The sequence below is a fragment of the Spodoptera frugiperda genome, chromosome 14, assembly GCF_023101765.2.
Source record: "Spodoptera frugiperda isolate SF20-4 chromosome 14, AGI-APGP_CSIRO_Sfru_2.0, whole genome shotgun sequence".
Classification (NCBI taxonomy): Eukaryota; Metazoa; Arthropoda; class Insecta; order Lepidoptera; family Noctuidae; genus Spodoptera; species Spodoptera frugiperda.
Window position 1 is genome coordinate 7,552,808 of NC_064225.1, and position 13,818 is coordinate 7,566,625.

General features: G+C 36.4%; 1 protein-coding gene across 1 annotated transcript in view; it reads left to right on the forward strand.

The window, feature by feature from the left end:
- The window catches only part of LOC118279145 (pikachurin), a 176,814-nt gene that overhangs the window by 45,275 nt on the left and 117,721 nt on the right, over positions 1-13,818 (forward strand). Inside the window, exon 2 of the mRNA XM_035598681.2 lies at positions 2,473-2,506. The gene's annotated coding sequence lies outside the window, so the exon portion shown is untranslated. The remainder of the gene's footprint in view (positions 1-2,472; positions 2,507-13,818) is intronic.

Genomic DNA, 13,818 nt, shown 5'->3' on the forward strand with positions numbered 1-13,818 from the left:
ATTTTATGGCAAAACTAACATTAATTGTTGACTTTGCAAAGAATATACAAAACTATTTACAGTTACAAAGTACGAGTGTTGAGTAGTCTATAACGACTTTCTTTTTAATAAAAACGTTGCTCCACCCTTGGATTTTCTCCTGTGTCGTGGTTGCGTTTACTAACATACAAGTTCACATACACATGACACCCAGACCCGAAACAACAATTTGTGGATCACACAAAGAGTTGCTCCGTTCGGGAATCGAACCCACTATACGTTGCACGGCAGCCATTTGCCCAGCCACCACGCCAACTACAGATCAAGACGAAACTCATCTCAAGCCCCCGACTCAAAAGTCAACATAAACCATACATTTAAAAACTTCTACAGAAAACTACTTCTGTCTCTTTCATTCACTTAGCTTTTTAAGAGAGAGGGATAGAAGGTAACCTCTATTATTATTTTAGTTTTCGTTTAACAAAATCGACCCCTCTAAACTCCTCCCTTCGCAGATCCTGAGTGAATAAGTCTTTCGTATATCCCCGGGAAATCTATTTGATTTACCGGGATCCGAAGACACTTCCCGGACTTTTGATCCCGGATTCATTCTCTTGACGTTTGCCAGGGTACTGACGTAACACAATGTAGCCAACATTGTGGGTGTACAGTGTAGTGTTTGGTTGTTGGTAGTTTACATGAATGTGTAGTGAATTATAATCATCATACATACTTATACCTGAAAAAAAAAACAAGTTAGAACACCTAAAATCTTGTCTTAATTTCTTCGAAAATCTAGCAATTGTGTTTGTATATAACTATGTGTTGTACCGACCCTATATACACTTATAAATCATGGATTTTATCAAATGTATATTCTATACCTTTATAATAAAGTTAAAAATCTATTAACCAATAGCCGTGGACAACTATTGAGAATTTTGAAACCAAAAAGCATTTACTAACTGAGTGATCGATTTTACAACCTCACCCTCTATAAGTCTAGACGAAACACTCAACTACATACGTATTCAATAAAACGGACTAAATATTCCAGTCTAGGGTTAAATCGACCGTCACAGTAAAATATTCAGCCTAACAAACTAAGCATTAGTTGACTGACAGCCCCTGACGGCCTAGCTTAGCGTAATGACTTGTGGCGATTGGCGACCAATTCAAACATCAATACTCGGTCATTTATTCCAACTCATTACTTCTACATAGAGGTCGCTCTACTCAATGTAAGGTACATTCGTAATTTGGAAGAAATTGATTTTGATTAAGCAAAAGAATCGAGTTATCGTGTCCCGAATTTTAAGTTCATAAGGATAGTATTGGTTGTATGTGGGTTGGGCTCGAATATGATGAGTTTGGAACAGATATTAATTTAGAATCACGAGTAAGCTGAGATGAGCCCACTTTATACTAAGCTAGTACTACTACCGAATGACAAGCTTTAACCACATCATCAGCCTATAAGTGGCCACTGCTGACCAAAGGACTCTTCTCACATGGAGAAGGTTTTGAGCATTAATCACCACGGTTGCTCAATGCGGGTTGGCGATTTCAAACTTATAATTATAAATTATAAGTCCAGGTTTCCTCACGATGTTTTCCTTCACCGTTTGTCAGTGGTGTCTAAATAATCTTAGAAAGTGCATATAACTCGGAAAAATATAAACTTTAATGAAATAGAATATAAACATCAGTAAACTAGCTTCTGTATTCTGTGGTAAAACTAGTTTTTACTATTGGGTAAAAACTGCTAGTTTAGTTTTTATTCGTTTAGATTTTTAATAGTTATGTCTTAAAATGAGACCAATAATTTTCGAAGTACCAATAGTAATTATTTCCACCAGCTGGAAGGGCGAGCAATTGCCAAACATAGTTATCAACAGTTTAACTTTAAGCCTTTGTTGAAACATTGTCTTTTGTCCCACCAAGTCCCTATATTTAGTGGAACAAACTCCATTGTCTGTAAAGTCGTGCCTAATATCAGATAGTTTGAGTTCAAGTATGAACTACGATACAGTATGGCGGCAAGATTTAATTGCCGGCCCATTATTATTGTTCGGGATTGTTATAATGCTGTTTCATAGCTTCATAACAATTGTATTTGTGGGGTAACTATGTTTGAAATTTGTTTTGTTTTGTGTAATACTAGTTTGGAGGTCAGTTCCGTACCGTAGAGCCCCAGTAAGGTTTTTAGATAAGACCGACTGCTCAAAAATGTTTGGTACAATTATATTCTAGAGTTAATGTGCGGGAATTTTTCGTTTTTAACCGACTTAAAAATCGGACGTTCTCAGTTTGTCCTGTATGTAACTATGTATGTTTGTTCGCGATTATCTCGCATTTGGCTGAGCCGATTTTGGTGCGGTTAATGCGTACGTTTTTCGAACTTATGAGGTTTCCACTTTAACTTTTGAAGGCTTTCTTTGAAAGTTCACTTTTTACATATTTTGTATATTAATAATACAATTTTGTTCACAGGTTCGCCTTTGGAAGAGGCTTTGAGGCGTTGCTGGTAAGTAAAGTACCAATAAAATTACTTATTATCATTGCCCGGGAAGTAATTAATTTTTTTATCTCATTTGTTGAAAAATTATAACACACTGCAATTGCACTGGTTTAATCTTCTTTTAAAATGTTTAAACCGCACTAAGTACGGAACAATACAAGTTAGTGAGCAAAAACTTTAAACACGTTTTGTTAAGGAGTTAAAATAGTTGTAGGACTTTCTTGGGTCCTCTGTACAATGAAACTTTGGTCGGAGACAAATTAACACATACGTTTAATCTGGGGTAAGTTGAGACAGTGTCTATTACCTTTATTTAGTCTTTTATCGAGAAACTAGTGAATTAGAAATTAAATTCCGAAATTATATTAAAAAGAAGGAAAAACTGGATATTTAAGTACGGTACCATGTTTATTAGTTTTTGTGAGTTTCCGATATTTCGGCACTGTTGCAAGCGCCATGATCATGGATGAAGTAGAGTATATTCGGGTGGATGTTTATGAGCAGAAACAGAAACATGGTAAATATCCCGTTTTAAGTTCTAATGATATTACTAGTGACCATGTCAGTTTAAAAAAATTGATCATCCTTTAGCCTCCATATTCAAGAGCTAACGAAATCTGTAGTTTCAAAGCAAACACGCAAACAAGCAAACAGACAGGGTTTGTATACTAGAGCCTGCTTCAACTCTCATACAAGACAGATCACACATGTCGCGGGGCTCAAGCGGCGGGCTTAGGGCTACGTGCCCCGCTTCCAAAATTACCAGGACACCAGAAAACTTAGGAGCTGAACATACGCTCCGTATATGCGGTGGGAATTTATGACAGACTTCTGTTAGGTTATGCTGCCCTAGTACTTTGTCTTCGTCATAATATTATTGCACCTGTTATATAAGTAGGCATAATACATCAGTTATTATGATATGAGTTCATCATCATCATCATCACCCTTTTTTGATAGGGGGAAATCATCCAATAACTTCTCCCGCGAGAGGGCGAGGCGAGAGGGAGTGTCAGACTCTTACTAACTAAAAACCATCCCGTTACTACTCCTGCTTTTCGAGCCGGAGCCCCGGTTGGCTCCGGGCTTGACTTCAAGCGGATTGGAGATAGTAGTTTAAAAGGTTCAGGTTTATTATCGGAGAGCGTTGCTACCCAATAGTCTATAGGTAGGGAGCGCGCAAGTTGGCTCCCAGTACTCTTGAAGAGTAATGGAGGTAAATACGTCACGTACAAATTCACTATACGAGTAATAGTCATGTTTACTGTGTAGTCTAGACAATTAGAACTATCTATTGTTTGTCTTAATTATGTTAAACACGCGTGATTGATATGTCTAACGTACGCCACTCGGAATATATTAAAGCTAATCGAATCCTCGAATCGATTATTGAAAACGATTTATCCAAATATTGTCTAGACGTGTTTTACTAATTGAAAAATACCTATTAATCTTTGAGAAGTTTTTTGGGTGTTAAAATATTATTGCAGGAACAATTGATAAGAGAATTTTATAAATGTTTTTAGCAGGTGATTCTGTATCTGTAACATTTTGGTACTTTTGGCATTTATCAAACTTACATAATTAATCTTGTTGTTCTTCTTCATGTAATCAATGGTCGTAATACCTTCACAAAAGTAAAATCAAAAGTTTTTTTTATGGTATAAGCAATCGTCGCCGCCCATGGACATCCGAAACACCAGAGGCGTTACAAGTACGTTGCCAGCCTTAAGGCCGAATTTAAGGGTTTTTGGGAAATCTGGGATGGGGAAGATTGGGAAGGTGGGTAACCGGAAGCCCTACTTCCAGTAACCTCACACACACAGCGAAACACAACGCAAGCGTTGTTACACGTCGGTTTTCTGTGAGGCCATGGTAACACTCTGGTCGAGCCGGCCCATTCGTGCCGAAGCTAGGCTCTCCGACACTTAAATAGTTTCAAAACCATATCATCTACGGCTGTTTATATAACTCAGTAATCTAGCTTTAGTTTCCACCAGTACAATGTAGTGTTGCGTTGAAAGGAACATTTGTCGCTTTGTCGCAAAGTGAACATATAGCCTTAGTGACGTCATTACGTCCGTGACAGCTTATAGTGTCGTAGGAACTTTGTCCCGGCTTACGCGATGCCCGGGATTTTTATCCCGGGAACGATGTATGAGTCTCCCGGGATGAACCCCTGTAATGTATTTAGAGGCGATCGTCAAGATTAATAAGTATGTGGCTTTATTACAATACTGTTGGTCTTTTGAGACGGTTTCGTTCATGAAGATGATAGGTATATTTTAGTGAGGTAAAAATGTGTGAGATCTCCCTAGTCTTTTATCCCCAAAAAGCTAGGCGCCAATGGAAGGTTTTCTCCGTCATAAAAAAGGTATTTATAGGTCCTATAGCTTTGTAAGTCAGGTTCTAAACACTACATGTTGTCGAACTAGTAATTGAATCGACATTTTAATTTTAATTTTGATACAAAATAGGTAACTATGTAATATTCGTAGCAATTGGTGTTTCATTTCATAGTCTACTACCCCCATGGAATACAGGCGTGAGGTTATATAAGTATGTATGTCTAATCGAGTAAATGTATAAACCTCAGTGTGACAGAGAACTTAGCAAACAGACGAATTACTTGATTGTAACTTGATAAACAATCGTAATGCTACGACATTAGAACGAGCGTCAAATGTGAACCTTGACATTTTACAATAAAGTTGAAAATAATAAAACTAATGCCAGACAGGTGTATCTTGATGTGCTGGCTAGCTTTACCACAACGCCAGCTTTTCAGACATACCGCAACACATTTGGTACAAGTGCGTGCGTGACCAATTGAAGCGATCCAGTCACGAAACTTGAACTAATAATGTCGTAATAATAAGCTTGTGTTCACAAACTAACCCGATTGAGGTTTATTTTCATTTTAATAATAGTAGTCCATTGAAATGTTACAATTTGAGGGCCAAATTATGCATTTTTTAGAGGACGCAATTTTATTTTTTGATCATGTAGGGGGGTCAATAGAAGCTTAACTTGAAGTTTGTGGGGTCGCCACCCTTGTCCCTCGGCCGCCATCTTGGAAAAAGGGATGGAAACACTTTTTTTGCTATATCTCGGAAATTATGCATCGTAATAAAATTTTTAAAATCATAATTTGTAGAAAATTATTTTGCCTACAAATATGTTTAATAACTTTTTGCCCTAAATTAACAATTAAAGAAGTTATAAGTAAAAAAGTGAAATTTTGTTAATAAAATTTTCTCTTTTGCTCTATAACTTTTTTTTACATTTTATAAATAAATGGCTTCAGACCAATCTTGTAGAATATTTTTGGAGAAAAATTTTTCCCTACAACTGTTTTCAATTTAATTCATTAGAAACTCAGTTACAGCGCCCCGAAGTTAACCGGGTTCGTCAAATTAGTCCAGTCAAATAAGCTTAAATTAGGTAAGAATCTCGGAATGCGAGATGTCCAGCTGTAATTTTGCAAATACTTGTATATTGACACCCTAAAACTTGTCTCAAAACCACGGTATATATGGTAGGGTGTAAGCAACTCTTAAAATTCAAGGTCAAAGGTCCCAAAAATCGTTCTTTTGCGGTTTTTTGGAAATAACTTATTTCCTATGGGTTTTTGATATTTGTATTCATTATCAATATTGTAGAATACAAAATTCTCTACAATTTTTGTCAATATTTTTTTTACATGGTGAACCGTTGTCGAGTTAGAGGGCGGAGAACGCACGGTCAATTTTCCACTTTGGAAGCGTCTATCTTTCAAACAATTGAATTTGACGAAAAATGGTTTTAGAAACCATAACGTCTTTTTTAATGTCCTATCCATAACCAACCATCACGGATAGGTTAGCTGAAAAAAAAAATGTCTGATGTGATGCAGTGACCGTGCGTTCTCCGCCCTCTAACTCGAGAACGGTTCACCATGTAAAAAAAAATTAGACAAAAGTTGTAGAGAATTTTGTATTCTACAATATTGATAATGAATACAAATACCAAAAACCCATAGGAAATGAGATATTTGCAAAAAACCGCAAAAGAACGATTTTTGGGATCTTTGACCTTGAATTTTAAGAGTTGCTTACACCCTACCATATATACCTTGGTTTTAAGACAAGTTTTAGGGTGTCAATATACAAGTATTTACAAAATTACAGCTGGTCATCTCGCATTCCGAGATTCTTACCTAATTTAAGCTTATTTGACTGGACTAATTTGACGAACCCGGTTAACTTCGGAGCGCTGTAACTGAGTTTCTAATGAATGAAATTGAAAACAGTTGTAGGGAAAAATTTTTCTCGAAAAATATTCTACAAGATTGGTCTGAAGCCATTTATTTATAAAATGTAAAAAAAAGTTATAGAGCAAAAGAGAAAATTTTATTACCAAAATTTCACTTTTTTACTTATAACTTCTTTAATTGTTAATTTAGGGCAAAAAGTTATTAAACATATTTGTAGGCAAAATAATTTTCTACAAATTATGATTTTAAAAATTTTATTACGATGCATAGTTTCCGAGATATAGCAAAAAAAGTGTTTCCATCCCTTTTTCCAAGATGGCGGCCGAGGGACAAGGGTGGCGACCCCACAAACTTCAAGTTAAGCTTCTATTGACCCCCCCTACATGATCAAAAAATAAAATTGCGTCCTCTAAAAAATGTAAAGCTCATGTAACATTTCAATGGACTATAGATAATTAGTCTGGGAACGTACACGCACTTCTTGGAAAGTAAAGAGTACCGAGTAAATAGTTGAAACACGATATTTCATCGAAACGATTTTGTTTTTGTTTTAGCTACAAGCATTGATTTAGGCCACTGGATACTAAAGGTAAGCGTCCACAGGCCCGCATCGTACGCTTCGCACGCATCGTACGCATTCCGTATGACGTTATCAGTACGCATCGCATGTAGGCATTGCTGATGATGCGGTCCGTACAATGCGGATCAATGGACGCTGTTGTATGAGTTTCTATGCAAAACAAACTAAAATCCGTTGCGTGTGATGCGTACGATGCGGACCTGTGGACGCCTACCTACCTTAATGACTACTAAAATATATTACACCAAATGAAACATCGATTTAAACAAAACCCTAACTCTAAAATAATTATCAGTTTACAAAATAATAAAACAAAAATCAACCCATTCATTTTGCAAATAAATGATATTAGAAGTCCGACTCCTCTCTCAATGCCGAAAATGTTGCTGTATTTAATATTTCCCTTTCAATTCTTGAAATAGATTAACCAAGTCTAATTTGTGGATGCAGAGATACGAGATCACGAGCGAACACCATGGCTGAAGCAAAGCTAAAGCCGTTTCATGTTGGCCAGTACATTTGTATAATTAAATTAAGCAGAGGGTGCACTGAATGGAACGCTCAGTTTGTACCTAATTATTTCCTTGACTCGGCTTTGCTTTGCTAAACATATTAATGGCGCAGACAAATATTATTTTAGTCTTTGACGGCTTTTGGGAATATAAAGGGTGGACTTTGTTTTTAAATAGTCTTCTAGACCTTTATTCTGAGAAAGGATAGAAGCACTGTTATACAATTTCTAAAATAGACTTTAGTTTAAGGCTTAGTGAGTTTAGGTCCTAGACATACATAATGTAGAAGGCAGGTTAGTGATTTCTATTATTAGGTACGCAAATACCTGGAAATATGGAATCTGGAAAGCCCAATTCTAAGCATTGAAATACAATCTCAGTACGAATCAATACCCATTTAACTCGTCTTAAACTTTAATATCGCAGAATATCACTTAAATAATCAAAGTATCGAGTATTTTTGGCGCATTTTTCTCCCACGTTAATTTATAAAACCGCCATATTTTATCGAAACTCTCTGTCATCGCCGAGTTGGTTGCGTAAATCTTTCTCTTATTAAAAGAAAAACGTTTTAAATACAAAAAGGTTTTATAATTTTCGATTCAAACTTTTGGAAAAACTTGATGAAAACTTTGGTATAAATTAGCTCGGTGGGTAATTAATGTAAAACTGATAGAAACGTTGACTGGAGAGTTTTACTAAGATTGTTGTAAGCTTCGTGAGTTACCTGAGGCAGTGTTCCAAGGAATATTTTAGTGCCAAACTTTCTTGAGCCGCGTTTAATATTTCAAAAGAAACTAGCCTCAACTTCTACCCTACTACTACCTATTTCTTGGAATGTCAATCTCTCTAATAAACTTCAAAAGTTTCGTTGAACTTGCCTTTTGGAACTGTCAATCATTTTCGAAAAACCATTTTGCATTATAACATCTTAGGTCTTGCTTGACATTCGATTAACTGCCTTGTGTATGAATTTTAGAGTTGATTTTTAGTAGTTGCCGAATGGTGGGTGTTGGATTTTTTAAGGAAAGTAGGTATACTCCTTATAAAGTCACATCTACATACATGAATACTCTTAGTGCCTACGAGTTTGCTTACGGTTGGTTTATTCGGCCCGCCAATCAGAGCGCCGAACGCGCTCTCGTTTCGATTATTTTAAACGTAAAGCAAACTCATACTAACCCTTAGTACTACTCAGCTTTAGAACACGTAGGTGAAAACTGTCTTTATGTTCGTATGGATTCCACATCGACTGTACCAAATTCGTAATCATTCTTTTTCTTACAGTATCTGCTATTATCAAGACAATTGAAGTTAGAAAATCCATCCGAAGAGAATTAGCACTCAAGCAGAATCCTCCACTACTTATAAACACAATACAAAACACTATTGTAAACGCATCTAGCATTCAGAATACGTATCTACATAGATAGAGTTCCTAACTACTAAAGCTCTGTTCACAAAGCTAGACACAGTCTGTGGACGGACTGCTTGTCAACCAAACCTATTTACTCAATAACTTAGTAAAGACAGTACAGGCCTTAGTTGCACAGTACGTGGTTATAACTCTGACATATCAGTTCAGTTCTATAGAGCAGGACACAAATACTTTGAACATGGGAGAGACAAGGATAGTCATATGTTTGTAGCTTGCTTTAGAGTCAGGGTTTCCCAATCTACAGGTTTGGTTGGTACATTAACAGTTCGTGACAATCCAATGCTGAACTATGGACCTCTTCTACAAAGGAGGAGTTTGCTATAATCTGAATTCCTAACGCCACGCCTGACGGAGTTGAAAGGATGAGAGATTCAGGATTTTCAGAGACCGCTGTTGCCAGTATCTGTCAAATGTGTGTTCTCTCAGTTGACTTCTACGACACCGTCGAGAAAAGTGAGGATGACAACAATTGTCCCTTTCTGTAGAACGACTCACCAACCGCCTGTATCATAATTAAATTAAACTCTGGTTTGTGGGTATATGAGACCCAATAGAAAACATATTGTGTCTCACGCAGATCTGCATTCCATAGTACGAGTAGAATGCTGGAGACTCCTGCATTTAGTTTTTTTTATATTGTTAACAGTTAAATTTACTCGACGTAGGTCCTGAGTTTAATAACATATTTTAAACAGGACAGGATCGAGACGAGATGGCATTCGGCGCTGTGATTGATTAGTTTATTGGAGTCGGCTAATCAAGCGCCTAAAGCGCACTCGTTCTGTTTTCGTTAAAAGTAAATTAAACTCGTACTAAGGGTACAAGTCCTAATACACACATTGGGAACCACTGCTTCAGAGTATCAGTTTGACGCGCACTGTACACTGTACTCGGCTCTGATTGGTCCTTTACAGCTCTTGTATTACAGACTCCTTGTTTAGACTGATTTCTATAGGACGTTTGCATGTTAATTCAATGCTGTATTGAATGTCTATAGCAGGCACATGGTGTACATGAGCTGCTTATATGACAAAGGAGGTAGTGTCTTACGGATCGTCATTGGTCATTAAGAGTCGGTTTATATCTGACTTAAAATACGTCGAGCGTATCATCGGTCGTACTGATGTATCATCATCGGTTGAGTGTCAAGTATTTTTCTAAACATTTGTCTGTTCTGGCGTTACGCGACCGATAATACGCGACGTATATTCCGTCAGATATGAACCGACCCTAAATAGAGTAACGTAGATATTTTTTTATTTACTAAGAGTACTTTCAGTACTTCAAACTGTAAACATTCAGTCTGCACATTATTTAGCATGCAAGTACGAAAATAAAGATTGATTCGGTACGAAAACCAGATGACCAATGGTTATAAAAGATATGGCTTCATTAAAAGACCATTATAATGTACGGTAGGTTCATATCTGACGGAACATGTATCTAGTATCATCGGTCGCGTATCGCCAGAACAGACAAATGTATAGAAAAACTATTGACCGTTCATATCAACTGATGATACGCCAGTAGGTACGACCGAAGATATCTGACTCAGATATGAACCGAACCTTTTTTGTGGGGGAAAATCATCCAATGACTTCTCCCGTCTTGGGCGAGGCGGGAGGGAATGTCAGACTCTTACTGACTAAAAACCACCCCGTTCCTACTCCTGCTTTTCGAGCCGGAGCCCCAGCAAACCCGCTAGGTAGTCCGCAGCTCCGGATCAGGCATCTGCCCTACTGGGCCCCATCTGTGGTGGGCTCTTTGAGGCGCGCACGCAACGCGAGGCGCCTCGGTTCTGGATCTGGTCGGGCGGCGAGCTACGCCTACTCGCCGTCCGATGAACCGAACCTTAGTATAACAATAGCTGTTGTTCCTGAGCTGAGCCGATCTTTATTTTCTTGCCCGCATATATACCACATAACTGCAGACATTACAACCTACCGCAACATAAAATAAGACGAAACGGCATGATGTCATGTGAAATAAATAAAAAAATATAATTTTATTCGCAAAATAAAATTTTATAGCAGTACGAATCAATTAAGTAAGACCAGTTTGAAAATTGCAGTTTTTACAACATCTGTGTCACTAATTAATAAAAAGTTGGAACAAGAAAAAATAGATTTCAATTCGCTTTTGAGATAGAAGATTAAAATTAAGTTTTTATCTGGTAGCCAAATTGATGGAGTAAAAAATAAAAATGCTTTACACTCTAATTTGATGTTCTTTATTTTTAATCGTTTATTTTTTTACTCGACTGTCAGTTTGAGGTTATGTTTTTCGCGCGCATCTTGTATTAATTGTTTTATTTTATTTACCTCAGATCTTTTAAACAGCTGGACGGATTTTGCTTGTTTTCGTTTTAAAAACCTTTTTACCTCAAGATTTATGTCAAAATTTACGTCAAACGGGTAAATAAATTGTCTAGTTTGTTCGTTAGACTCGCTAAAACTCGATAACGGCTGGACAGATTTCGCAAATTTTGGTCTTGAATTATTTGTGGAAGTCCAGAAAAGGTTAAAAGAAAAGAAAAAAGTTAGTAAGAAAAATATTATTAAGGCGGTACGGTTGCCGGATCAGCTAGTGATTTATATTCTTTCGTTCGAGTGTCGCTTAAATGCCATTTAGCTCTTAACACTGTAGGTAGGTTAGGTACATAATATTGTTGGTCCTAATCCCAATATTTAATTACATTGCCATTAAGCAATTTACAATCATAATGTCAATTAACCAGTGACCAAAAATTGATTTAAAGAATTAATTAAAGGAACTAGTTTTATTACTTAGGTATTGTTATTACCTATTTTTATTTACCTACAGTGTTGCATTAGGTATTAATACTTTCTGAATGTCAAATGTTTTTGTGCATTTTCGAAAAATACGACCTATTAAGAAAAACGGTGATTTTGTTATTGAGCTATTAATCTTTAATTGAAATTGAGTAATAATTTAATTTATTTTGAAATGGTTTTGTCGAAGTTTATTATGTTTCATTTTTTGCGAGAATGAAGCTAATTTGTATAGGATATTTTAGAAAAAATACTGAATGCCAAATAACTCGAGAATCAAAATAGCGAAACTTCTATTAAAAGCAAGTAGTTTCACTAGAGGACTGACCGACAGACAGACATTGTTAGTATTATAAAATTTGCTTTGACATTCAAAAGTGCCTTCCTGCACTATTTGAAATAAATATTTTTTGACTATATTTTTACTTTTAAAAACAGTCACATTAGCAACCACTCGATGTTCTTTAAATATAACATTTCAAGTAAATCAGAATAAATGAAATATCTCGTATAAATAAACGTCAGAATGTACTGAATAAAACACGTTGATATTAATGAGCGTCTGTTACAATATTCAGTAAATAATTTCATGCGAGCTTTATATTTTCTTTGCTTTATAAATTGCTCACATTTTCCCCTCGATGTCGGCATTAAATCGCCATCATTTGACGGCAACGTTTACTTCTGAGGAGCTCATTATAATCACTAAGCTTATTATAAACGTTTCCAAGCATTTATGGAAACATTTTTTTATTGTCATCATTATGCTAATATTTAAAGGAATTTTGTTGTCTATTTCTGAACAAATGTTAGAAAGAAAGATTAGACTGTTTGTTTGTTTGCTTATAATAAAATTAATTAATCAGTAGTTTCGTAGTTTGCATTGAATTGACTCTGATTTTGTGTTCAGAAAGTGACATCTTTAGAATCTTTTTAACCCCCTAACCATATATAATTGAGGCCTAACTAGTATAACTCGTTAAACTTCTGTTAAAAAATGTTATAATGTAAATTATCTGTTTTCTGTTGTAAATGTTGCATTACAAAATATATTACATGCCTAACCGAGAGACATCTTTTAAATCCACACGGGTGAAGCCACAGACAGAAAATGAATACAGAAATATTTATATGTACGGTGTACATAAATAGGTACTTTGTGTTATTTTTGGAAGAAAAATGTCGATTGTTATGTACATTTTTACCAGAGACGGTACTGAAATAGATATACGCAAGGATAATCCCATAAATTGTTTTAGCCGTGGTACCTATGTCAAATATTATGCGTGGGTAGTCATCCTGTTTTTGTAGGAGGGCAGAATAACTTTACTAATAAAATCTGTCTTTGTTATTGCTACTTTGATAGATGACCTAATAAAGGTAGCAGGGGACGGCTGGGTCTAAGTCGCTTCCAACCAGCTGATCTGGAAGTCATTGAGTCTATGTTCAGCAGTGGAAGACTTGTGGTTGATTTAATGACTGGTGTATAATGATAATATATCAATTGCTAATAAGGATGCACGGTTAACGCAATGGTTGGATAACCGGCTGCTGTACAACGTATCGCGGGTTCGATTCCCGCGCCGGCAAAAAGTGATAAAAGCATTATTTGAGTAGAATTTGCGGTGTTTCACCCCCGTGCCTCGGAGAGCACGTAACGCCGTTGGTCCTGGACAATCTCCGGTTGTGTCGGTCTGCCGTCCCTTCGGGTTTAGAGAGTGAGGGAACAGAGAGTACGCCT